Here is a 27,526-nt window from a genome sequence, read left to right as displayed (position 1 = left end):
AGGGGAACCTTCCACTGGGAACAGTACACTTCTGGTCATTAGGCCCACTGAACATATGCCCTCATTAGGCCCACTGAACATATGCCCTCATTAGGCCCACTGAACATATGCCCTCATTAGGCCCACTGAACATATGCCCTCATTAGGCCCACTGAACATATGCCCTCATTAGGCCCACTGAACATATGCCCTCATTAGGCCCACTGAACATATGCCCTCATTAGGCCCACTGAACATATGCCCTCATTAGGCCCACTGAACATGATAAGCCCAATAAGGGATCCAAATTCTTATTGCAGCTTTTTCATTGCGACTCCCAAAGGACCAGCATGCGCTACAGTGATTATCTTGCACACAAAACAACGGGGTGGAGAGTTTGCTCCATAGTTTTTCACGAAATATTCGTGCAACTGGTTATACGGACTGTAAGAAAACCTCATTGGGATACTTGCTGTTGGTATCGTTTTTGGATTTGTAAGTACTAAGTGCTTATAAATCCAAAACGGTTTTAAGATCAAATATATAAGAGTTTAGAGTAACTAGCATTTAGCCCAAGTGATCAAATGATTCCTATTAGCTCTCAGCTATGTATTATTGTGATTGCTACTTATTTAGCACCATCAAATGGTGCATAGGCTAAGGCATATTTAATTACAGTGGCAAGAAAATGTATGTGAACCCTTTGGAATTACCTGGATTTCGACATAAATTGGTCAACAAATTTGATCTGATCTTCATCTAAGTCACAACAATAGACAAACACAGTGTGCTTAAACTAATAACACACAAATTATTTTATTTCTCTTGTCTATATTGAATACATAATTGAAAGTGTACGTTGGAAAAAGTATGTGAACCCCTAGGCTAATGACTTCTAAAGCTGAGAATTGTTGAGTTACAAAAGTATATCTAAAAGCCTTGATGTTCATCAGTCCACGGTAAGACAAATTGTCTATAAATGGAGAAAGTTCACCTCTGTTGCTACACTCTCTAGGAGTGGCCGTCCTGCAAAGATGACTGCAAGAGCACAGTGCAGAATGCTCAATGAGGTTAAGAAGAATCCTAGTGTGTCAGCTAAAGACTAACAGAAATCTCTGGAACATGCTAACATCTCTGTTGATGAGTCTACGATACGTAAAACACTAAACAAGAATGGTGTTCATAGGACACCACGGAAGAAGTCACTGCTGTCCGAAAAACCCCATTGCTGCACGTCTGTTCACCAAAGAGCACCTGGATGTTCCACAGCGCTACTGGCAAAATATTCTGTGGACAGATGAAACTACAGTTGAGTTGTTTGGAAAGGAACACACAACACTATGTGTGGAGGAAAAAAAGGCACAGCACACCAACATCAAAACCTCATCCCAACTGTAAAGTATGGTGGAGGGAGCATCATGGTTTGGAGCTGCCTCAGGACCTGGACAGCTTGTTATCATTGACGTAAAAATGAATTCCCAAGTTTATCAAGACATTTTGCAGGAGAATTTTAGGCTATCTGTACCCCAATTGAAGCTCAACAGAAGTTGGGTGATGCAACAGGACAATGACCCAAAACACAGAAGTAAAACAACAACAGAATGGCTTCAACAGAAGAAAATACGCCTTCTGGAGTGGCCCAGTCAGACTCCTGACCTCAAACCGATTGAGATGCTGTGGCATGACCTCAAGAGAGCGGTTCACACCAGACATCCCAAGAATATTGCTGAACTGAAACAGTTTTGTAAAGAGGAATGGTCCAAAAGTCCTCCTGACCGTTGTGCAGGTATAATCCACAACTACAGAAAATATTTGGTTGAGGTTATTGCTGCCAAAGGATGCTCAACCAGTTATTAAATCACATAATTGTTCCACACTGCACTGTGAATGTTCACACGGTGTGTTCAATAAAGACATACAGTATAATTATACATACGTATAATTGTTTGTGTGTTATTAGTTTAAGCAAACTGTGTGTGTGTGTATTGTTGTGACCTAGATGAAGTTCAGATCAAATTTTATGACCAATTTATGCAGAAATCCAGGTTTTTCCAAAGGGTTCACATACTTTATCTTGCCACTATATAAAGTAGACATCTTTTCATCATATTCCTAACATTAGGAAAATAAATTCAATAACCAAGGGGAGGCCTAGCCAAACATGGAATACCTGTATGAAGTTGAGACGCCAGGGAGCCAGTGCTACCAGAGCATGACTATGGATGAGAGAGTAAATTACTGTTATTTTTACTTTCAGACTTCTGGAAATATTCACTGCTGCTCTGTTTCTCGCGTAAATGGAGACAGATCGGTGTGTGTGCGTGTGCGTGTGCGTTCTGTAATTTTTGGTTGCAACTTAAAATATGTAGTGAGTAAATTGTCCAAGACTTGGAGCACATGGACTGAAGTGCAGGCAAGTGTGTATGTGCGTGTGTGTGTGTTTGGGAATGGAGTCTGGCCAAGCCTGGCCTACCACAGGGTATTGTTGTTTAGTGTGAATGTGGTGAGTTTAATTTGGTTTGCAGGCTGGCTCTCCCTCAGTGAGGAGCATATGTTGGTCTCTGGGCTGTCTAGAGCGAGAGAAGAGAAGAGGAGTGAGTGGATGGGATGGAAGGGGATAAAAAAATAGAGGGGGAGAGGAGAGAAGGGGAAGATGAGAGGAGTAGAAGGGGGAGAGGAGAGGAGGAGAAGGGGGAGAGGAGGAGAAGGGGGAGATGAGAGGAGGAGAAGGGGGAGAGGAGAGAAGGGGGAGAGGAGAGAAGTGGGAAAGGAGGAGGAGGAGGGGAGTGGAGAGGAGAGAAGTGGGAAAGGAGGGGGAGGGGAGTGGAGAGAAAGGGAGAGGAGAGAAGGGGGAGAGGAGAGAAGTGGGAAAGGAGGAGGGGAGTGGAGAGAAAGGGAGCGGATACCGAGGAGAAGAGCTCTCTTTTTCTAGCCTAATCCACCCTAAACCACTGATTCCTATGATTACCAGTGTTCAATAGTGTTAAATAACACTAATATGTGAAAATAATATTTTTTTGTGAACAAATATTTCATTTTGTTCTTGGTAGAAAACATGTGAAAATAATTTTTAGAAATCTGTTGCAGCTCAAGTCTACTACAAAACCCTCAATGAAATGCTCTTTCTCTCTGGGCTTGCTGGCAGGCTAGCTAGGGAGCTAGCCAGCCAGCACACAATAATACTAAAGTCAATATCAGCATGTGAAGTAAGCTAGTTAGCTTAAAACCGCCTAAACAAACTGCAGTATCTCACTGAGTTCAACTTGCAGTTCGTCTCTGCCACTGAGCTATAAATGGCGCCCAGAGCGACAGCAACGTGACCTTACTTTCCCACAGACACTTTTGAGGTGATGGGGAAACTCCGTTACAATCATATTAACGCACCTTGTGTACGTTGCACATAAGTCGTCAATGGGTCGTGCGGTGCATTCTGGGTGATTCTGGGACAAGGACAAGCTCTCCTTCAAGGAGTGAATTGTAGTCAAAAAAGTACTAAATCAAAAAATGAACTTTTGCATGGATTTCGTGAACAAGAAGTACAACACTGCAAATATTTTCCAAGATGTGAGATAATGAACTTGTTCTCTGTAATATAATTTAGCTTTGGAATTGTGAGATTACATACTTTTGAGGAAAATAGGCAGGTTTCCCTACTCATACCCTGACTTTGAGAAGGGATTGCGTGATGATTAGCTTAGTAACTGCATGATGCAGCGTGACAATGTGAATGCGATGGGTCGACAGTCAGTGGGTGGGGCGTTTCTCCATCCATCGCCCAATGGGATTCCTATCTCCTCCTTTCTGTATCATCTCTGTTTCCCACAGACACACAGGGCCCATTGCGACATGGTACTTGAAGGAGAAACTGAGTTGAATAATTTGGTACACTGTTTAGATTGAGCACATTAAGCAAAATATTGACTTTGTCATGATGATATAAATAGATGGATGTGTTCTAGACACGCCCATACCATCTATTGGCTGATCGGGGGTGCTGGTAATTGTTTTAAAAGCGTTATAAAATGTGATAATGTGTTATCCCCTATCTCCAGTGATGATAATTACGTAGCTATGACGCGTTCCTAGACGGTTTCCTGATTTTCACAGACTGACCACTCAGAAGTTAAATCATGGAATCGTTTATTTTACCCATTAACAGAACATAGTCTTTCTCCAAATTGACAGGAGTTTCCTGATTTTTATTTCTGGATGTGGATTATCCCTTTAACTGCTCATATAGGCAGATAATCGCGCCACAGACAGACAGCTTAGTAGTTTAATTGTAGACCCAGTAGACACCCCATGGTGCACTCCTGTCTCTGCCCCGCCAGGCTGTGTGCAGACAGGCAGCTTAGCTCAGATGTAAGCCAGCAGGTTCACTACTACTCACATCATTAGCAGGGTGAAAGTCAACCTCTTATAGCCCAAACAAGACCTGATAATGAAATGAACCAAATCTTTTCTCTAGAAAGAACCAAGTTGGGAGGAAATTTAGCTAATACTCTACAGTTCCTCTATGTTGGGTTTTTCTGTATCGCACCTGTCAAAATATTTTGTTACACTGATACCCCAAACATCCATAATACATGAATGATCCGTGCAAATGCCTCATTCAATATAAGGAGAGGTGATGAAATAATGATGTTTCAGCAGCCAACAAAGAGATGAACGGAGGGAATATTCTCCTCCTCTTTCTCTTGTCATTTGGCGGTGTTGGAAGAGTTAAGATGCTGATATTTATGCAGATCCTGCCATCTGTGTGCATCTGAGGTGGGCTGATACAAAGCTAACGAGTTACCATACATCATCCTAACTAAAGGAGATGGTGAGAGAGGAGGATCAGGAAGGGAGGGAGGGACTGAATGGTGAAGAAAGAGGGATGGAGGAAGGGAGAGTGAGTAAGAGAAAATTGAGGGAGAGAATAAAGGAGGGTACTGACATATAGAGAGCAAGTGAGGGAGGGAGAGAGAGAAAGAGTAATTGAGATAAACAGTGAGAGATGCCAGCCTGGGCCCCATACTGAGCAGGTTTGAAGGAGTAGGTGGTTGATGAGAGTTAGCCCTTTGGATTCCTGATCAAAAACAAAGACCTCAATAACTGTGTAATAATCAAGGCCTGGTGCAGCAGAAAACCATCTCCCATCTCTCCACTATGGCAGTCAGTCAGTGTCGTGATTCCCAGCATGATTAGACAGGGGCTTTAGCAGGCCTGCGTGAGTAGGCTGGAGGCCCGGGAGTCCATGGGGCTCCAGGCCCACAACACACATTAGGTAGTCCAGACAACCTCTGGTAGCCAGGGTTTCCTGCCTCTCCACTCTTCTCCTCTCCCAAATGTAATTACCGCAGTGCAATCTTTCCTTTGACCCAACACAATGGAAATGTCAGGGGGCTGACTTTCCCCTGGTTCACCATGACAGCTGCAGCTGCCCTCTGTTTACCGATGCTCAGGGGAGAGATTGAGTTGGAGGTTGCCACCTACAAACAGATTTAGGATCGGATTACTCAACCCTGGTCCTAATGTTAAGCTTCATTGTGTGAGATAATACACAGCCAAAAGTATGTGGACACCTGCTCATCGAACATCTCATTCCAAAATATTGGGCATTAATATGAAGTTGGTCCCCCTTTGCTGCTATAACAGCCTCCACTCTTCTGGGAAAGCTTTCCTCTAGACGTTGGAACATTGCTGGGGGGACTTGCTTCCATTCAGCCACAAGCATTAGTGAGGTCGGGCACTGATGTTGGGCGATTAGGCCTGGCTTGCAGTCGGTGTTCCTATTTGTATTTATTATGGAACCCCATTAGCTGCTGCAGTTCCACAATTTTAAAAACATTACAATACATTCATAACAGATTTCACAACACACTAAGTGTGTGCCCTCAGGCCCCTACTCTACTACCACATATCTACAACACAAAATCAATGTATACGTGTGTACAGTGCCTTGCGAAAGTATTCGGCCCCCTTGAACTTTGCGACCTTTTGCCACATTTCAGGCTTCAAACATAAAGATATAAAACTGTATTTTTTCAGTTCTTCTGCAGTTTTCAGTTCTTTCCACAGATTCTGGATTGGATTCAGGTCTGGACTTTGACTTGGCCATTCTAACACCTGGATATGTTTATTTTTGAACCATTCCATTGTAGATTTTGCTTTATGTTTTGGATCATTGTCTTGTTGGAAGACAAATCTCCGTCCCAGTCTCAGGTCTTTTGCAGACTCCATCAGGTTTTCTTCCAGAATGGTCCTGTATTTGGCTCCATCCATCTTCCCATCAATTTTAACCATCTTCCCTGTCCCTGCTGAAGAAAAGCAGGCCCAAACCATGATGCTGCCACCACCATGTTTGACAGTGGGGATGGTGTGTTCAGGGTGATGTGCTGTGTTGCTTTTACGCCAAACATAACGTTTTGCATTGTTGCCAAAAAGTTCAATTTTGGTTTCATCTGACCAGAGCACCTTCTTCCACATGTTTGGTGTGTCTCCCAGGTGGCTTGTGGCAAACTTTAAACAACACTTTTTATGGATATCTTTAAGAAATGGCTTTCTTCTTGCCACTCTTCCATAAAGGCCAGATTTGTGCAATATACGACTGATTGTTGTCCTATGGACAGAGTTTCCCACCTCAGCTGTAGATCTCTGCAGCTCATCCAGAGTGATCATGGGCCTCTTGGCTGCATCTCTGATCAGTCTTCTCCTTGTATGAGCTGAAAGTTTAGAGGGACGGCCAGGTCTTGGTAGATTTGCAGTGGTCTGATACTCCTTCCATTTCAATATTATCGCTTGCACAGTGCTCCTTGGGATGTTTAAAGCTTGGGAAATATTTTTGTATCCAAATCCGGCTTTAAACTTCTTCACAACAGTATCTCGGACCTGCCTGGTGTGTTCCTTGTTCTTCATGATGCTCTCTGTGCTTTTAACGGACCTCTGAGACTATCACAGTGCAGGTGCATTTATACGGAGACTTGATTACACACAGGTGGATTGTATTTATCATCATTAGTCATTTAGGTCAACATTGGATCATTCAGAGATCCTCACTGAACTTCTGGAGAGAGTTTGCTGCACTGAAAGTAAAGGGGCTGAATAATTTTGCACGCCCAATTTTTCAGTTTTTGATTTGTTAAAAAAGTTTGAAATATCCAATAAATGTTGTTCCACTTCATGATTGTGTCCCACTTGTTGTTGATTCTTCACAAAAAAATACAGTTATATATCTTTATGTTTGAAGCCTGAAATGTGGCAAAAGGTTGCAAAGTTCAAGGGGGCCGAATACTTTCGCACGGCACTGTATAGTCATGTGTCTCTGCCTATTTTCGTGTTGTTTCACAGTCCCCGCTGTTCCATAAGGTGTATTTTGATCAGTTTAAAAAAAATCTGATTCTACTGCTTGCATCAGTTACCATGTAGTCATGAATCTATGTAGTTCTGTGCGCCTCCCATAGTCTGCTTTGGACTTGGGGACTGTGAAGAGACCTCTGGTAGCATGTCTTGTGGGGTATGCATGTCTGTCTGAGCTGTGTGCTAGTCATTTAAACAGACAGCTCGGTGCTTTCAACATGTCAATACCTCTCACAAATACAAATAGTGATGAAGTCAATCTCTCCTCCACTTTGAGCCAGCAATGCTTTTAGTGTTTTACATATTTAGGGCTAACTTATTCCTTGCCACCCACTCTGAAACTAACTGCAGCTCTTTAAGTGTTGCGGTCATTCCAGTCGCTGTAGTAGCTGACGTGGGTAGTGTTGAGTCATCCGCATACATAGACACATTGGCTTTACTCATAGAGACACGAGCTTTACTTTACTCTAAATGGGTGCTTATTAGTAACTGGGTTAAGCAATTTCATAAGTGTGCCAAGTGCAACGTCTGTTTGCTCCTCATTACACCTCACGGACCAACAAATATTCTTTACATCAACAACATAGGAATCACTACAATCTTATTGTATGAACTCTTATACACTATATTGGGCCCAGCCTTTGGAACTTTGGTTTTCCTAGATATGGCTTCTATATTGTGATCACTATATTCGATGGATCTGGATACTGCTTTCAAGAACATTTCTACAGCATTAGTAAAGATGTAATCAATTGATGTTGTTGATTTCATTCCTGTGCTGTTTGTAATGACCCCGGTAGGATAACTGATAACCTGAATCAGGTTGCAGGCACTGGTTACAGTTTGAAGCTTTTTCTTGAGTTGGCAGCTTGATGAAAGCCAGTCAATATTTAAATCCCCCAGAAAACATACCTCTGTTGATATCACATACATTATCAAGCATTTCACACGTTATCCAGATACTGACTGTTAGAACTTGGTGGTTTATAGCAGCTTCCCACCAGAATGGGCTTTAGGTGAGGCAGATGAACCTGTAGCCATATTACTTCAACAGTATTTAGAATGAGATCCTCTCTAATCTTTACAGACATCTGGTTCAGAATATAAACAGCAACACCTCCACCACTGGCATTTCTGTATTTTCTGTAAAATGTTATAACCTTGTTACTACCACTGTATCATCAAAGGTATTATCTAAATTAGTTTCAGAGATGGTCAGAATAAGAATGTCATCTGTTACTAGCAAGTTATTTTGTGGGCTATTTTGAGCACTTTTCTGGTATGTTTACTTGTTTTCATTGCTTTACTGGGAAGCTTAGCAGCAGTAGATATTCCCATGTTATATATGTTAGTGCAGGGTGAGCTGCACACGGTGGACTTCCTACTAGGGAACACCGCCTCAGTGCTAACCTGCATAAATCTGGTTCATAGGCACATGATTGCTGCATACTAAAGCTTTAGGATCAGCAGAGGCATTCAGGCCAGTTAAAGGGACATACATTAGGTTACGTACATTGTGTCTACCAATGCCCCTGGTGTAATGTACATTTGCTAAAGCATTGTGATGACTCAGTGACACAATGGTAGGGATTAACTGAGCTGGGCTTTGAGTCATTGATAAGTTATTGTCTCAACGCAGCCTTATAATGCTGTGAAAGGATCCAGGACCCCAAATGATTTGGGTGGATCCCATCCTCCTTATAAAGCTTGTTTTGTTTCCAAAAGGTATATAAATTGTCAACAAAAGTTACACCCATTAAGCTACTATAATCACGTAGCCAGTTTTGAAGAGAAAGAATCCTGCTAAAGTTTTCAATGCCACAATTCAGAGAGGGCACAGAGCCACGATATGGTGGGTCTTTTATTAGTGTCTAGCAGAGAGTCAGTCAGCTTTTTAAAATCCAGATTCAACTGTTCAGAGCTGCCCTTCATAATGTCATTAAAACCCACATGGACTACGATAGAATCAATGTCCATGTCCTGGCGTAGGACATTCGGGAGCAGCTTAGTAATGTAATTTACTTAAGCTCCTGGGATAGGACATTGTTTTTGCACCAGGAACAGTCACATTTCTTACCACGGCGCTGCCCAAAATCACAGCTGGCGAGAAGGACTAGGAAATCCACCCACTCCCATGCTTCACAGGATGGTGCAGGCCTCCGACAGATGGAGAAGCCCTGCTTGATCCAGAGCAGAGACGGAAGGTTTCTGACGTCGACCTCGAAATCATAGGGGAAGGAGTAGGAGTAGGCACAGCGGCCGCAGACACAGGTACGCCCAGCGACGACGGTGCAGGTTGATCAAGCTCCAGGGTGGCGAAACTATTCGTTGTTTGTATTCGCTCCGGCCCTCTCGTTGACATTGTAGACTGCTTTGCGGGAGGCCGCTATCGTCGTCTTCCATGGCTCGTGACATGCCACCATCGTTGATTGCCATGCTCCTCTTGCTGTGCTCCTTAGACTTCGCTATCAGATGGGGGAGGAGAGCCAAGAGATGTCTCCCCTGGCGAACAAACTCTGGGCAGCAGTGACCAGTCGGATAACAACAAATGACAAGACGGAGATGCATCCAACATGCACAAACGCCGTCCAGCCACCGGCGTAGAAATGGTAAACATTCCACTCTGCATTTTCCCCAGTTTCTTACGTAGGCTGGCAACCTGCGTAATCAAGGAAGCCACCTCAAGCCTGTAATCCTCGACAAACAAACAATTGCCGCATTGGAACTCTGAGTGATCCAGTTTGTCCTGAAACAAAGCGTAGTAGATACAGCGCTGGAACTCTGAGTGATCCAGTTTGTCCTGAAACAAAGCGTAGTAGATACAGCTCCTACAGCGCTGGAACTCTGAGCGATCCAGTTTGTCCTGAAACAAAGCGTAGTAGATACAGCGCTGGAACTCTGAGCGATCCAGTTTGTCCAGAAACAAAGCGTAGTAGATACAGCTCCTACAGCACTGGAACCGTACAGACAAAGTAGGCTCCATTGGAAAACTAATCTGGGACTAACTTCATTAGCTTAATGGCTAACGTTAGCCGCTTAGCTAGGTTAGTGGCTCTTTCAAGCCATTCTACAGCCAATTCATCCCAAAGGTGTTCAATGGGCTTGAGGTCAGGGCTCTGTGCAGGCCAGTCAAGCGCTTCCATGCCGATCTCAACAAACCATTTCTGAATGGGCCTCATTTTGTGCATGGGGCATTGTCATGCTGCAACAGGAAAGGGCCTTCCCCAAACTGTTGCCACAAAGTTGGAAGCATAGAATTATCTAGAATGTCATTGTATGCTGTAGGGTAAAGTTTTCCCTTCCCTGGAACTAAGGGGCCTAGCTCAAACCATGAAAAACAGCCACAGACCATTATTTCTCTTCCACCAAACTTTATAGTTGGCACTATGCATTCGGACAGGTAGTGGCCTTCTGGAATCCGCCAAACCCAGATTTGGCCGCCGGACTGCCAGATGGTGAAGTGTGATTCATCACTCCAGAGAACACGTTTCCACTGCTCCAGATTCCGATGGCGGTGAGCTTTACACCACATCCGACGCTTGGCATTGCTCATGGTGACATTAGGCTTGTGTGCGGCTGCTCGGCCATGGGAACCCATTTCATGAAGCTCCCGACAAACAGTTCTTGTGCTGACGTTGCTTCCAGAGGCAGTTTGGAATTCGGTAGTGAGTGTTGCAACAGAGGACAGTCAATATTTTTTTCAGCACTCGCCGGTCCCGTTCTGTGAGCTTCTGTGGCCTACCACTTTGTGGCTTAGCCGTTGTTGCTCCTAGACCTTTCCACTTCACAATAATAGCACTTACAGTTGATCGGGGCAGCAGGGCAGAAATTTGACTTGTGACAAACTGAGTTGTTGGAAGGGTGGCATCCTATGACGGTGCTACTTTATAAGTCACTGAGCTCTTCAGTAAGGCCATTCTACGGCCAATGTTTGTCTATGGAGACAAACACATAGTTTTGTGTATATATAGTGTATCTGACCCTGGGCCAGTGGTTAAAGAGCATCTGAGAGAGACTGATCTGCATGTGTGTGCACACGCATTTGTTTATGTTTTATTATTATTCATTTTTTACCTTTTGTTCAACTAGACAAGTCAATTAAGATCAAATTCTTATTTACAATGGCAGCCTACCCCGACCAAACCCTCCCCTAACCCGTCCTATGGGACTCCCGATCACGACCGGTTGTGATACAGCCCGGGAGCGAACCAGGGTCTGTAGTAACACCTGTAGCACTGATATGCAGTGCCTTAGACCGCTGCGCCACTCGGGAGGCTCCAGTGTGTGTTTAGTCCTACTTGACAACCTCATCACTGACGTTCAGGTTTTCTTCAGAAAGAAGGCCACATAGGAAGAGATGTACACAGGCAGTCCAATATCACTGACCAGACTCGTCTTTGAAGGCAGTGGCTTTTGAAATGCAAAATCTTCTCCTGATAACAAAGCACGTCGCTGACAGTAGCTCAGCAGGGTGTTGTGCTGGTGTGTGGTTGAGAATGAGATGTTGTTTACCAACTAAGGAACAGCTCCATACTACTTGTCAGAGAACTGGTTCTCTATACTGGCTGTTTGGGTGGGATTGGTGTGGGGCGTGGGGGAATCCGTGGGGGGCTTTTGAACATTTCTTTGGATTCCTCATGTTTAACTCCTTGTTCAAAAAAACATTTGGTCCAAATCGGATGTTACTGTAGCTAGTATATTTATTGAATAGTATATAAATCCTATAGATTAAAATGGCCAGTTTGGGTGCAATCGATTTGCTTAATTTCTCAGAGATCAAATTATATTTGAAACAAAACAATGTTTCAGGAATGCTAATCTTATCTGTTTCTATCTGTCAAGCCTCTTTCTTGTGTTTTTAGGGCTCAATGCCCAGATAAATTGTTCTTATGGCACTCAGTGTTATTAGTGTGTCTACATTTCATTGGCTTTACTTTTTAAATATCTCCTTCTCTACCAGTCAGCCTCTATAGCAACACTATTCTGTCCAATATGCTGTGTATTGATCTTTGTAGCCTTGGGGGGAGGGAAGAATCACTGGATTAGTGAGGCAAGTGAAGCAGAGATGAATGAATGCTGTGTTTATATACACATACACAGAGAGAGCGAGAAGAGGGAGAGAGAGAGGTGCCGCCGCAGTGTCTTGGGTGTTTCAATCTGCATTGGATTCATGACAGATTCAGATGGGTGGAATGCCTTTGATATGGAAATGCCACTGCAGGAGGTGGATGCTCTCACACCCACACACACAGCTCAGGTGACTGAACCTGAGAATGAGATTGACCTGTGACCCCCTGATGTGTGTCACACGTAGAGCATGAGAAAACAGTCTGCTGTGTCCTGACCTGTCTACGGTAGGAGGTTATGTCCTTCCTTCCCCCTATCCTCCTCCCTTCTTCTGTGTGTGTGTGTGTGTGTGTGTGTGTGTGTGTGTGTGTGTGTGTGTGTGTGTGTGTGTGTGTGTGTGTGTGTGTGTGTGTGTGTGTGTGTGTGTGTGTGTGTGTGTGCGCGTCACTGCCAGGGCGGGAGCTGCTTATTGAATTAGTAGTGTTGATCAAACAGCTTGAGTCAGCAGGAATCCTTTTCCAGGTGAAGTAGTCAGCCCATAGAAATAGATTGTAGCCTTCCAGCCGTGGCATCGCTGTGTGCCAGCTTGTACGCATCATCAAACTGCTCATCTGCGTGTGCTTTGCTCCCAAATAAACCTTCCAATACCTATTCAATACCCTTTGAATAAAGGAGGATTGGAGGTGAGCTTTCAAACAGGACTTTGTCTTTTTAGCTTGAGTTTCTTGAATCTGCAGTCACTGCAAATCATGAGAAGAGAGAGACTTTTAGTTTGTTTCTTACTGTGACCACTGGTCAGCCCCTTGTTGTCAGGCAGTTGTTGTATCAGACATTCAATACAATCCTTAACTATCAAGTAGCCAGCACATAGTTCTGAGTGGGGTGTGTTCATTGCAGTGTCTCAGTGACGAGCCTGTCATCTGAGGAAGGCTGTTTCTCTCAGGAAATGTGGTCTGTTCTGTTTCGCTCCCGTCATAACAGCCCCTCTGTTTCTCTCAGGAAATGTGCAGAATGTACAGTATGAACAGAGGTGTTTATAATGTGGTTGTGCTATCAGATCAGGGAAGGTAGGATCAACTTACTAAACAGATCAACCTCTGTAACCATCTCATCCATTGTTTACAGCCAGTGTGTGTGTGTTATTGTGTATCAGAGAGAGGCTATTCCTGGTTTGCCTCCTCTCTATTCAATGTAAACAAGTCTGCTATCCTTAGCAGCACAGTAGCTGCTGTAGTGAAGTAAATCTTATTTAGAAATCTACCCTGCTTGCTGTTAGACTGTGGCTAAGGCCCTACCATTATCTAAAGCATATTGTCAGGGGAGACCAACGAGTTTGATGTTGTTTATGAATTTCAGGAAGCGTTCTGGTTCTCCATTGGCCAGGGAGAGGACAGCAGGTATTGTGTAGATGAATTATATCAGTTTCCAGTTTAAGGGGAAGTTCATGTGTGTATGTGTTTCTGTCTGTTTGTATCTTTGTGAGTGTTTTCCTGTGTGCAGGGTATTATAGCTAGTGGTAATACCGTTCCATCCACACCTAGTGAGTCCAGGCAGTGAGACTGGTGTACAGGGAGGCTCAGTCTTTACACTGACATTGTTTGACAGGTTTTTAAAAAACTTAAAAAAGCAACACCTCACGGAACAACGCCTCTCCCCATGTGACCCACTTGTTGTGTGTATATAATGACATGTATGTGTAACTGATAGACACACACACACACACACACACACACACACACACACACACACACACACACTGCATGTTAATGTTTTTAAATGTATGTAAATTGTAAATAATTTTTTCGTTATGTGTCAGACCCCAGTAAGACTAGCTGTTGCCGTTGGCGTCGACTAATGGGGATCCTAATACATCATATCAAATCAGGGAGTTCTAAGCCCTCTTTACACTGACATTCTGTTTGACAGAGTGACAGCCTGAGGGGTTGTTAAAGGGCATGACTGTCCTCTTGGATACTGGAGACGAAGCGGCTGTACAGACAAATCTCACTCGTACTTAGATAGCATGGAGAGATGACTGCAGGGCTGGAGCCTGGGCTGACACTCTAAAGGCCTAGTTTCAAGTAGGATAGCAGCCTACACAAGAAATAACTAATAACCATCTAGATGCCACCTTGATACACACATACAGTCTAGAGGTCAACCGATTAATCGGAATGGCTGATTTAATTAGGGCCGATTTCAAGTTTTCATAACAATCGGTAATCGGCATTTCTGGACACCGATTTGGCCGATTTTAAAAAATATATATATATTTTTTAATTTAACATTTAAAAAATCATATTTGATACCTTTATTTAACTAGGCAAGTCAGTTAAGAACACGTTCTTATTTTCAATGACGGACTAGGAACGGTGGGTTAACTGCCTTGTTCAGGGGCAGAACGACAGATGTTTACCTTGTCAGCTCGGGGATTCAATCTTGCAACCTTAGAGTTAACTAGTCCAACTCTCTAACCACCTGCCTCTCATTGCACTCCACGAGGAGCCTACCTGGTACACAAATGCAGTAAGAAGCCAAGGTAAGTTGCTAGCTAGCATTAAACTTATCTTATAAAAAAACAATCAATCAATCATAATCACTAGTTAACACATGGTTGATGATATTACTAGTTTATCTAGCGTGTCCTGCGTTGCATATAATCGATGCGGTGCGCATTCGCAGAAAAAGGACTGTCGTTGCTCCAACGTGTACCTAACCATAAACATCAATGCCTTTCTTAAAATCAATACACATAAGTATATTTTTTAAACCTGCATATTTAGCTAAAAGAAATCCAGCAGGCAATATTAACCAGGTGAAATTGTGTCACTTCTCTTGCGTTCATTGCACGCAGAGTCATCCGACCATTGATATGGTCGAATCCGGAAACTATCATTTTGAAAATAAAACGTTTATTATTTTCGCATATATGCATATGCAATAATAATAAACGTTTTGTTTTCGAAATGATAGTTTCCAGTTTCGACCATAATAATGACCAAAGGCTCGTATTTCTGTGTGTTTATGTTATAAGTCAATGATTTGATAGAGCAGTCTGACTGAGCGGTGTTACGCAGCAGCAGGCTCGTAAGCATTCATTCAAACAGCAATTTTGTGTGTTTTGCCAGCAGCTCTTCACTGTGCTTCAAGCATTGCGCTGTTTATGACTTCAAGCCTATCAACTCCCGAGATTAGGCTGGTGTAACCGATGTGAAATGGCTAGCTAGTTAGTGGGGTGCGCGCTAATAGCGTTTCAAACGTCACTCGCTCTGAGACTTGGAGTAGTTATTCCCCTTGCTCTGCATGGGTAACGCTGCTTCGAGGGTGGCTGTCGATGTGTTCCTCGTTCGAGCCCAGGGAGGAGCGAGGAGAGGTACGGAAGCTATACTGTTACACTGGCAATACTAAAGTGCCTATAAGAACATCCAATAGTCAAAGGTATATGGAATACAAATGGTATAGGGAGAAATAGTCCTATAAATACTATAATAACTACAACCTTAAACCTCTTACCTTGGAATATTGAAGTCTTATGTTGAAAGGAACCACCAGCTTTCATATGTTCTCATGTTCTGACATTAACTTTTTTACATGGCACATATTGCACTTTTACTTTCTTCTCCCACACTTTGTTTTTGCATTATTTAAACCAAATTGAACATGTTTCATTATTTATTTGAGGCTCAATTGATTTTTATTGGTGCATTATATTAAGTTAAAGTAAGTGTTCATTCAGTATTGTTGTAATTGTCATTATTACAAAGATTTTTTTTTAAATCGGCCGATTAATCGGCATCGGCTTAAAAAAATAAAAAAAAGTCCTCCAATAATCGGCATCGGCGTTGAAAAAAATCATAATCGGTCGACCTCTAATCCCGATGACACACTGAGCGTAAATATATATATATTGATTGCGATTATTCTCGAATAAGTGAGCGTTCATGTGCAAAGGATTAGCATTTCAAATGTTAGAATTATCAACTTTGTAGTGTCTCATCTCAGTTGACCCCCACTTCCCTTTTTGTCCACCAAGCCGCGATACCGGTTTATCCCATTAGGGGAACTCCGTTATCATTTCCTTGTAACTATCTACTGTTTGTTTATGCATTTCTCTGAATTACTTAGTTAGTAAATAAATGATTTAAGACAATTGATGTATGAATGACTCATAGTGAAGACTGGGTTTGTGCAGATAACCAACAATTTATGACGTTTGGAATGAGACCAACGTGAGGTAAAATAAATAATTCATTCAATTAAGAAGACTATTTGATCAGATATTAAAATATATCTGAAAAGTTGTATTTGGAAAATTATGATTTTATAACCTGAATATTTTCCTTGTGGTCAGACGGAAGCCACTCCTCAGTAAAAGGCACCTGAAAGCCCGCTTGGAGTTTGCCAAAAGGCACCTAAAGACTCTCAGACCACGAGAAACAAGATTCTCTGGTCTGATGAAACCTTGATTGAACTCTTTGGCCTGAATGCCAAGTATCACGTCTGGAGAAAACCTGGCACCATCCCTACGGTGAAGCATGGTTGTGGCATGCTTCATGGGGATGTTTTTCAGCGGCAGGGATTGGGAGACTAGTCAGGATCGAGGAAAGATGAACGGAGCAAAGTACAGAGAGATCCTTGATGGAAATCTGCTCTCAGACTGGGGCGAAGGTTCACCGCAGGAGTGGCTTTAAGACAAGTCTCTGAATGAGCCCGGACTTGAACCCGATCTAACATCTCTGGAGAGACCTGAAAATAGCTGTGGAGCAACACTCCCCATCCAACCTGACAGAGCTTGAGAGGATCTGCAGAGAAGAATGATAGAAACTCCCTAAATAGAGGTGTGCCAAACTTGTAGCGTCATACCCAAGAAGACTCAAGGCTGTAATCGCTGCCAAAGTTGCTTCAACAAAGTACTGAGTAAAGGGTCTGAATACTTATGCAAATGTGACATTTCCATTTTTTATTTGTAATAAATTAGCAAAAATGTTAAAATTCCTGTTTTTGCTTTGTCATTATGGGGTATTGTGTGTAGATTGATGAGGGGGGAAAATTTTTTTTAATCCATTTTAGAATAACTCAACTCATTATGTTTGTCACTCACTCACTCGGTCATCAGCATTGTCATGTGTGATTGGTAGGCTACTGGTGGGAAAGCATGCCTCTCACTCTGCCTGATTACCACTCAAGCCCAGAATACACAGAACCACATAATACACAGAACAACATAAAACACAGAACCACATAATACACAGAACCACATAATACACAGAACAACATAATACACAGAACAACATAATACACAGAACCACATAATACACAGAACCACATAATACACAGAACCACATAATACACAGAACCACATAATACACAGAACAACATAATACACATAACCACATAATACACAGAGCCACATAATACACAGAACAACATAAAACACAGAACCACATAATACACAGAACAATATAAAAACACAGAACAATATAAAAACACAGAACAATATAAAAACACAGAACAACATAAAACAAAAAACAGATAAAACACAAAGCCTGTCAGCTCTCAGCAGAACCACAGAACCAGACTAGTGCACAGACATCAATACAGGATGATAAATATGACTTCTAATGTGTTGTTTTTAGTGCTGCTTGGTGAATGTTGTGACTTGTGGAAGAGATTTTATATTATAGGGCAGAGAGACAGGCAACAAGAGGTGAAGTTAGTCACATTACATTTTCCCTGTTAATTGGCTGTATTCATAACAGCTTTGGGAGACAAAAGGGCTGTCATGGTTCACTTGCTGAAAATGAGATGCAAATGAATAATAGGTCATCCTATTGTCTGTGTGTGTGTGTGCATCTGCCTGTCTTTGTGTCTGTGTGTGTCTGTATGCATCAGAGTCGTGTGTTGTGTGGGTGTGTGTCTCTGTTGAAATCAGGTATTGGGAGGGTTGAGGCACCAAATCGGGCAGCCAATTCCACATGAATGAAAACTCCCTGGGGTGTCCAGGATGTTACTCTGTCTCACTGAGGGCCCTCGTTAGCTCTTACCGTTGCCATGGTTTCAGCGCTCAACGCCACTGGTGACAATTACTCGTCAACACTACCTACACATTCAACTAATGACATGATATAGCTGACAGTGAAGATGACTACCCCGACATTCCAATCCAACACTTTTTTTGTGTGCCTTGGTTTAAACAACTGTATGATCCAATACAGGGCTGATGTATGCCTGTTGAATACATATCACTACATTATTTTGACTCCTTACACTCTCTTGCATATGAATCTGTTTTTATGAAACAGAAAAAAGCTATGCAGTGGATATGCTGTCTGAAGGATTCATATATTTTTATTTGAAGGGTCTTGGTGCAGTCACAGTAGCACAGAGCCACTGTTTTATCTCCGCTACTCTCTCCCAGCAAGGACTGAGTCAACACGGCTCTGTTACAAAGGTCTGTCAGCCTGTGTTCTAATGCTGCTATGGGCTTCAAACAGTGGTGACCGCGAGGTCAATTTCTGGGGGTGATGGTGCTGAGCTGGAACAAAAATGTGCACACTGAAAGGAGAGAACAAATCTATAGGCTACTCCTCGTGAAATATGTACAGTGCATTCCAAAAGGATTCTGGCCCCTTGACTTGTTCCACATTTTGTTATGTTACAGCCTTATTCTAAAATGGATTAAATTGTTTCCCCCCCCCCCCCTCATCAATCTACACACAATACGTCATAATGACAAAGCAAAACAGGTCTTTGACAATGTAGCTAGTTTATTAGAAATATAAAATGGAAATGTCACATTTGCATAAGTATTCAGACCCTTTACTCAGTACTTTGTTGAAGCACCTTTGGCAGCGATTACAGCCTTGAGTCTTCTTGGGTATGACGCTACAAGTTTGGCACACCTCTATTTAGGGAGTTTCTATCATTCTTCTCTGCAGATCCTCTCAAGCTCTGTCAGGTTGGATGGGGAGCGTTGCTGCACAGCTATTTTCAGATCTCTCCAGAGATGTTCGATCGGGTTCAAGTCCGGGCTCTGGCTGGGCCACTCAAGGACATTCAGAGACTTGTCTCAAAGCCACTCCTGCGGTGAACCTTCGCCCCAGTCTGAGAGCAGTTTTCCATCAAGGATCTCTCGGTACTTTGCTCCGTTCATCTTTCCCTCGATCCTGACTAGTCTCCCAATCCCTGCCGCTGAAAAACATCCCCATGAAGCATGCCACAACCATGCTTCACCGTAGGGATGGTGCCAGGTTTTCTCCAGACGTGATACTTGGCATTCAGGCCAAAGAGTTCAATCTAGATTTCATCAGACCAGAGAATCTTGTTTCTCGTGGTCTGAGAGTCTTTAGGTGCCTTTTGGCAAACTCCATGCGGGCTGCCATGAACCTTTTACTGAGGAGTGGCTTCCGTCTGGCCACTCTAACATAAAGACCTGATTGGTAGAGTGCTGCAGAGATGGTTGTCCTTCTAGAAGATTCTTCCATCTCCACAGAGGAACTCTGGAGCTCTGTCAGAGTGACCATCAGGTTCTTGGTGACCTCCCCGACTAAAGCCCTTCTCCCCCGATTGCTCAGTTTGGCTGGGCGCTCTACGGACAATTCCTTTGACCTCATGGCTTGGTTTTTGCTCTTACATGCACTGTCAACTGTGGGACCTTATATAGACAGGTGTGTGCCTTTCCAAATCATGTCCAGTCAATTTAATTGACCACAGATGGACTCCAATTCAGTTGTAGAAACATCTCAACGATGATCAATGGAAATAGGATGCACCTGAGTTTAATTTCGAGTTTCATAGCAAAGGATCTGAATACTTATGTAAATAATTTATTTCTGTTCTTATTTTTAATTGCAAAAATGTATAAAAAACTGTTTTCGCTGTCATTATGGGGTATTATTTATAGATACATTTTTTTATTTAATCAATTTTAGAACAAGGCTGTAACGTAACAAAATTTTAGAAAAGTGAATGGGTTTGAATACTTTCCGAATGCACTGTATGTGTCAGGCACTAGCAGGCTATGGGCTATTCAGTGAGGTGCAGAGGTCAGATACATGAGCTTGTCTTGATCCACGCTAGAATGTGTAATGAGTAGTTCATCTGCTCAGACCAGCACATTATGGACCCCCCTGTCCTTACCTCTCCTAATAAATATGTGTTGGTCTGATGTAATTAATAACGAGCATCCAGACACTGCACTTGATGAATTTATGAAATTGCTTCTTCCAATTATTGATAAACCTTTTTTAAGAAACCGACTGTTAGAACTGTTAAGCCTCCATGGATTGAAGAGGAATTTAAAAACTGTATGGTTGAAAGTGATGCGGCAAAATGATTTGCTATTAAGCCTGGCTGCACATCTGACTTACTTCAAATTGAGAAATAATGTGACTAAACTCAAGAAGAAGAAAAAGAAACTGTATTATGAAGCCAAGATCATTGATATAAAGAATGATGGAAAAACCTTTGGAGGACTTGAAATGAAATGATGGGCAGAAAGACATTCAACTCCATTTTCATCCAATCGGATGACTTATTTTCATCACTAAACCATTTGATGTTGCCAATTATTTGTATGATTATGTTTACTTCATTGTCAAAGTGGGTCAACTTAGGCAGGAAACTACTGAGAGCTGCTGAGGATAGTAGCTGACTCTATATTCACTCCTATTTGTCATATCTTTAATCTGAGCCTAGAGGAAAGTGCTTGTCCTCAGGCCTGGATGGAAGCCAAAGTCATTCCTCTACCCAAGAGAAGTAAAGCGGCCATTACTGGTTCTAATAGCAGACCTATCAGCTTACTGCCAGCTCTTAGCAAACTGTTGGATTTTATTTATTTGCTACAAAACACAATACCATTTCTCTGTAAACAGATGAACAACAGACTTTCAGCATGCTTATAGAGATGGGCACTCAACATGTACACAAATGACTGATGATTGATTGATATACATTGATAATAAGAAGATTGTGGGAGCTGTATTATTCGTTTTCAGGGCAGCCTTTGATATTATTGACCATAACCTGTTGTTGAGAAAACATATGTGTTATGACTTTTCAACCTCTGCCATATCGTGGATTCAGAGTTATTGATCAAACACAGAGGGTTTTCTTTAATGGAAGCTTCTCTAATGTCAAACATGTAAAGTGTGGTGTGTTGCAGGGCAGCTCTCTTGGCCCTCTGCTCTTTTCAATGTTTTACCAATGACCTGCCACTGGCATTAAACAGAGCCTGTGTATCCATGTATGCTGATGATTCATCCCTATCAGCAACCACAGCTAGTGAAATCCCTGCAACCCAAAACAAAAAGTTTCAGTCAGTTTTAGAATTGGTGGCCAGTATTAAACTGGTCCTGAGCATGTCTGAAACTAAAAGCGTTGTATTAGCTACAAATCATTTGCTAAATTCTAGACCGCTGAATCTGGTAATGCATGGTGTGGCTGTTGAGCAAGTTGAGGAGACTAAATTAATTGGTGTTACCTTAGACTGTAAACTGTCATAGTCAAAACATATTGATTCAATAGTTGTAAAGATCAAATCAAATGTTATTTGCCACATGCGCTGAATACAACAGGTGTAGACCATGAAATGCTTACTTAACCAACAATGCAGTTCAAGAAATAGAGTTCAGAAAATATTTACTAAAAAAACTAAAGATTCTCCCATCTCCACAGAGGAATCTGGAGCAAAGGGTCTGAATAATTATGTAAAAAGGTATTTCAGTTTTACATTTGAATACATTTGCAAAAAAACAAAAAAACATTTTTTGCTTTGTCATTATTGGGTATTGTGTGTAGATTGATTTGGGGGGAAAAGCAATTTCAATTCATTTTAGAATAAGGCTGCAACGTAAAAAAATGTGGAAAAGTCAAGGGGTCTGAATACTTTCCGAATACACTGTATGTGTAACTTTTAGATGCGCACACACACACGCAGACACCCACACACACTACATGTTAAGGTGTGTAAATTGTAGTCTTGTCTGTAATGTCTTTTTCGTTTTGTGTCGGACCCCAGTAAGGCTAGCTGTCGCCCTAGTAAAATAAAATCGAAATTTCTCATTTCTCATCCTCTCTTCCTCTCCCCCCTCACTCACTTTTCCTCCTCAACTCTCTCCCTCTCTCTGGTTCCTTCTTATTTCTTAATTCCATTGATGCCTCCCTCTCTCTTTCTCCCTCTTCTCTTTACAGCCCCTGTAGAATAAAACTACCTCACTGGAGCTTTACAGCCCATGTAGAATAAAACTACCTCACTGGAGCTTTACAGCCCCTGTAGAATAAAACTACCTCACTGGAGCTTTACAGCCCATGTAGAATAAAACTACCTCACTGGAGCTTTACAGCCCCTGTAGAATAAAACTACCTCACTGGAGCTTTACAGCCCATGTAGAATAAAACTACCTCACTGGAGCTTTACAGCCCCTGTAGAATAAAACTACCTCACTGGAGCTTTACAGCCCCTGTAGAATAAAACTACCCCACTGGAGCTGTTACAGCCCCTGTAGAATAAAACTACCTCACTGGAGCTTTACAGCCCCTGTAGAATAAAACTACCTCACTGGAGCTTTACAGCCCCTGTAGAATAAAACTACCTCACTGGAGCTTTACAGCCCCTGTAGAATAAAACTACCTCACTGGAGCTTTACAGCCCCTGTAGAATAAAACTACCTCACTGGAGCTTTACAGCCCCTGTAGAATAAAACTACCTCACTGGAGCTTTACAGCCCCTGTAGAATAAAACTACCTCACTGGAGCTTTACAGCCCCTGTAGAATAAAACTACCTCACTGGAGCTTTACAGCCCCTGTAGAATAAAACTACCTCACTGGAGCTTTACAGCCCCTGTAGAATAAAACTACCTCACTGGAGCTTTACAGCCCCTGTAGAATAAAATAAAACCCCACTGGAGCTTTACAGCCCCTGTAGAATAAAACTACCTCACTGGAGCTTTACAGCGCCTGTAGAATAAAACTACCCACTGGAGCTTTACAGCCCCTGTAGAATAAAATTACCTCACTGGAGCTTTGAGCCCCTGTAGAATAAAACTACCCCACTGGAGCTTTACAGCCCCTGTAGACTGAAACACACACACACACACACACAGAGAGAGAGAGTAGCCAGACAAATAGCAGTGGGAGAGAAAGACAAACACAGACCAGAAAGATCAAGGGCGCGGCCCTCTACACAGACAGACTGGTGTAGAATGGGATGAAAGCTTGACATGCTAATATGTCTTCAGATCAGTTGTCAGATCTGTTCTTCAAGGACACAACACGGTTTCAGACAGCCACCCTCTAGTCTATATTACTTGTTCATAAATGCCCCCTTTATTTGGTATGTAACTGTATCTGGAGTACAAAGAGCTTTCAAGAGGAAATATTACAAATGATTCAATGACTGCCTGTGATCGACTGGTGATTTATTCTATTCCTGCTAGACTGTAAAGTGGTCCTGAAATGAAAAGGGAAACCAGTGTTGTGCGCTAGCTTGACTCTCAAGTAGATTTTGAAATATGAATAATTAAGCTGTCACTATTTGAATGGCCTTTTTAATAACAAGAGGGCAGTGTTCTTTGGAGTGTTGCTATGTGTTTTAATACACTCTGGGTATACACACACGCACACGTTTCCTCCCCTTGAGTCACAGTGTTGAGAGAGATAATAGTGTAACGACCCTGGGTTTATAAGCGCGGAAATCGGCTCTGCACATGAGCATGCTTTTACGGCACAGTCGATAGCGCACCGGACCTCGGGCTCGAAGGTCGAGGGTTCGAGACCTGCTCCCTGCTGTTTCATTACAATACTCATGCTTTGATGCCACCTGTATATCAGTGTGTGAATTAAACCCAGGCATTGATGCCACCTGTATATCAGTGTGTGAATTAAACCCAGGCGTTGATGCCACCTGTATATCAGTGTGTGAATTAAACCCAGGCGTTGATGCCACCTGTATATCAGTGTGTGAATTAAACCCAGGCGTTGATGCCACCTGTATATCAGTGTGTGAATTAAACCCAGGCGTTGATGCCACCTGTATATCAGTGTGTGAATTAAACCCAGGCGTTGATGCCACCTGTATATCAGTGTGTGAATTAAACCTAGGTGTTGATGCCAACCGTATATAAGTGTGTGAATTAAACCCAGGCATTGATGCCACCTGTATATCAGTGTGTGAATTAAACCCAGGCGTTGATGCCACCTGTATATCAGTGTGTGAATTAAACCCAGGCGTTGATGCCACCTGTATATCAGTGTGTGAATTAAACCCAGGCGTTGATGCCACCTGTATATCAGTGTGTGAATTAAACCCAGGCGTTGATGCCACCTGTATATCAGTGTGTGAATTAAACCCAGGCTTTGATGCCACCTGTATATCAGTGTGTGAATTAAACCCAGGCGTTGATGCCACCTGTATATCAGTGTGTGAATTAAACCCAGGCGTTGATGCCACCTGTATATCAGTGTGTGAATTAAACCCAGGCGTTGATGCCACCTGTATATCAGTGTGTGAATTAAACCCAGGCGTTGATGCCACCTGTATATCAGTGTGTGAATTAAACCCAGGCTTTGATGCCACCTGTATATCAGTGTGTGAATTAAACCCAGGCGTTGATGCCACCTGTATATCAGTGTGTGAATTAAACCCAGGCGTTGATGCCACCTGTATATCAGTGTGTGAATTAAACCCAGGCGTTGATGCCACCTGTATATCAGTGTGTGAATTAAACCCAGGCGTTGATGCCACCTGTATATCAGTGTGTGAATTAAACCCAGGCGTTGATGCCACCTGTATATCAGTGTGTGAATTAAACCCAGGCGTTGATGCCACCTGTATATCAGTGTGTGAATTAAACCCAGGCGTTGATGCCACCTGTATATCAGTGTGTGAATTAAACCCAGGCTTGATGCCACCTGTATATCAGTGTGTGAATTAAACCCAGGCGTTGATGCCACCTGTATATCAGTGTGTGAATTAAACCCAGGCGTTGATGCCACCTGTATATCAGTGTGTGAATTAAACCCAGGCGTTGATGCCACCTGTATATCAGTGTGTGAATTAAACCCAGGCGTTGATGCCACCTGTATATCAGTGTGTGAATTAAACCCAGGCGTTGATGCCACCTGTATATCAGTGTGTGAATTAAACCCAGGCGTTGATGCCACCTGTATATCAGTGTGTGAATTAAACCCAGGCGTTGATGCCACCTGTATATCAGTGTGTGAATTAAACCCAGGCGTTGATGCCACCTGTATATCAGTGTGTGAATTAAACCCAGGCGTTGATGCCACCTGTATATCAGTGTGTGAATTAAACCCAGGCGTTGATGCCACCTGTATATCAGTGTGTGAATTAAACCCAGGCGTTGATGCCACCTGTATATCAGTGTGTGAATTAAACCCAGGCGTTGATGCCACCTGTATATCAGTGTGTGAATTAAACCCAGGCGTTGATGCCACCTGTATATCAGTGTGTGAATTAAACCCAGGCGTTGATGCCACCTGTATATCAGTGTGTGAATTAAACCCAGGCGTTGATGCCACCTGTATATCAGTGTGTGAATTAAACCCAGGCGTTGATGCCACCTGTATATCAGTGTGTGAATTAAACCCAGGCGTTGATGCCACCTGTATATCAGTGTGTGAATTAAACCCAGGCGTTGATGCCACCTGTATATCAGTGTGTGAATTAAACCCAGGCGTTGATGCCACCTGTATATCAGTGTGTGAATTAAACCCAGGCGTTGATGCCACCTGTATATCAGTGTGTGAATTAAACCCAGGCGTTGATGCCACCTGTATATCAGTGTGTGAATTAAACCCAGGCGTTGATGCCACCTGTATATCAGTGTGTGAATTAAACCCAGGCGTTGATGCCACCTGTATATCAGTGTGTGAATTAAACCCAGGCGTTGATGCCACCTGTATATCAGTGTGTGAATTAAACCCAGGCGTTGATGCCACCTGTATATCAGTGTGTGAATTAAACCCAGGCGTTGATGCCACCTGTATATCAGTGTGTGAATTAAACCCAGGCTTTGATGCCACCTGTATATCAGTGTGTGAATTAAACCCAGGCGTTGATGCCACCTGTATATCAGTGTGTGAATTAAACCCAGGCGTTGATGCCACCTGTATATCAGTGTGTGAATTAAACCCAGGCGTTGATGCCACCTGTATATCAGTGTGTGAATTAAACCCAGGCGTTGATGCCACCTGTATATCAGTGTGTGAATTAAACCCAGGCGTTGATGCCACCTGTATATCAGTGTGTGAATTAAACCCAGGCTTTGCTGCACCTGTATATCAGTGTGTGAATTAAACCCAGGCATTGATGCCACCTGTATATCAGTGTGTGAATTAAACCCAGGCGTTGATGCCACCTGTATATCAGTGTGTGAATTAAACCCAGGCGTTGATGCCACCTGTATATCAGTGTGTGAATTAAACCCAGGCGTTGATGCCACCTGTATATCAGTGTGTGAATTAAACCCAGGCGTTGATGCCACCTGTATATCAGTGTGTGAATTAAACCCAGGCGTTGATGCCACCTGTATATCAGTTTGTGAATTAAACCCAGGCGTTGATGCCACCTGTATATCAGTGTGTGAATTAAACCCAGGCGTTGCTGCTAACATCCACATCCAGCTGCTGCAGAGCAGAGTGAATACAGCATCAGGCAGAGCACAGCACCCAGACTCCTCTCGCCGAGTCTAGAACAATGATTGGGTGTGTTGTTGTGGCTCACACAGTCACCAAGCATACATGTAGGCCAATGGTTCCCCAACTCTTTATAGTCCCGTACCCCTTCAAACATTCAACCTCCAGCTGCATACCCCCCTCGGCAATGTTGGGTTGTATTGGAGAGTCTTAAATAATTTCCCACACAGTCTGTGCCTGTACTTAGTGTTTATGCTAGTGAGGGCCGAGAAAACAAGTTAAAAAAATAAAATGTATAGCCGATGGAAATATAAATGGACTGTTTGAAAATGTGAATCACGTTGTTATTTGGCGTACAGCGGACGGCATTGCACGTACCCCAGTTCTAAGGTATTGTTTCTCTTTATTCAACCCGCCTGCCACCCACCCACCTTTTAGCCACACAGTATTTAATGACCCTAAACTGTCCGCCCTGCTGATATA

At 42.8% G+C, this 27,526-nt stretch overlaps 1 protein-coding gene across 4 annotated transcripts in view; it reads left to right on the top strand.

Moving 5' to 3' along the window:
• LOC118361189 (brefeldin A-inhibited guanine nucleotide-exchange protein 1-like) overlaps positions 1-27,526 on the top strand; it is a 134,924-nt gene that overhangs the window by 11,878 nt on the left and 95,520 nt on the right. The gene's annotated exons all lie outside the window — the stretch shown is intronic.

Source organism: Oncorhynchus keta, chromosome 28 (assembly GCF_023373465.1).
Source record: "Oncorhynchus keta strain PuntledgeMale-10-30-2019 chromosome 28, Oket_V2, whole genome shotgun sequence".
Taxonomy (NCBI): Eukaryota; Metazoa; Chordata; class Actinopteri; order Salmoniformes; family Salmonidae; genus Oncorhynchus; species Oncorhynchus keta.
This window is presented reverse-complemented; position numbering and strand designations above follow the sequence as displayed.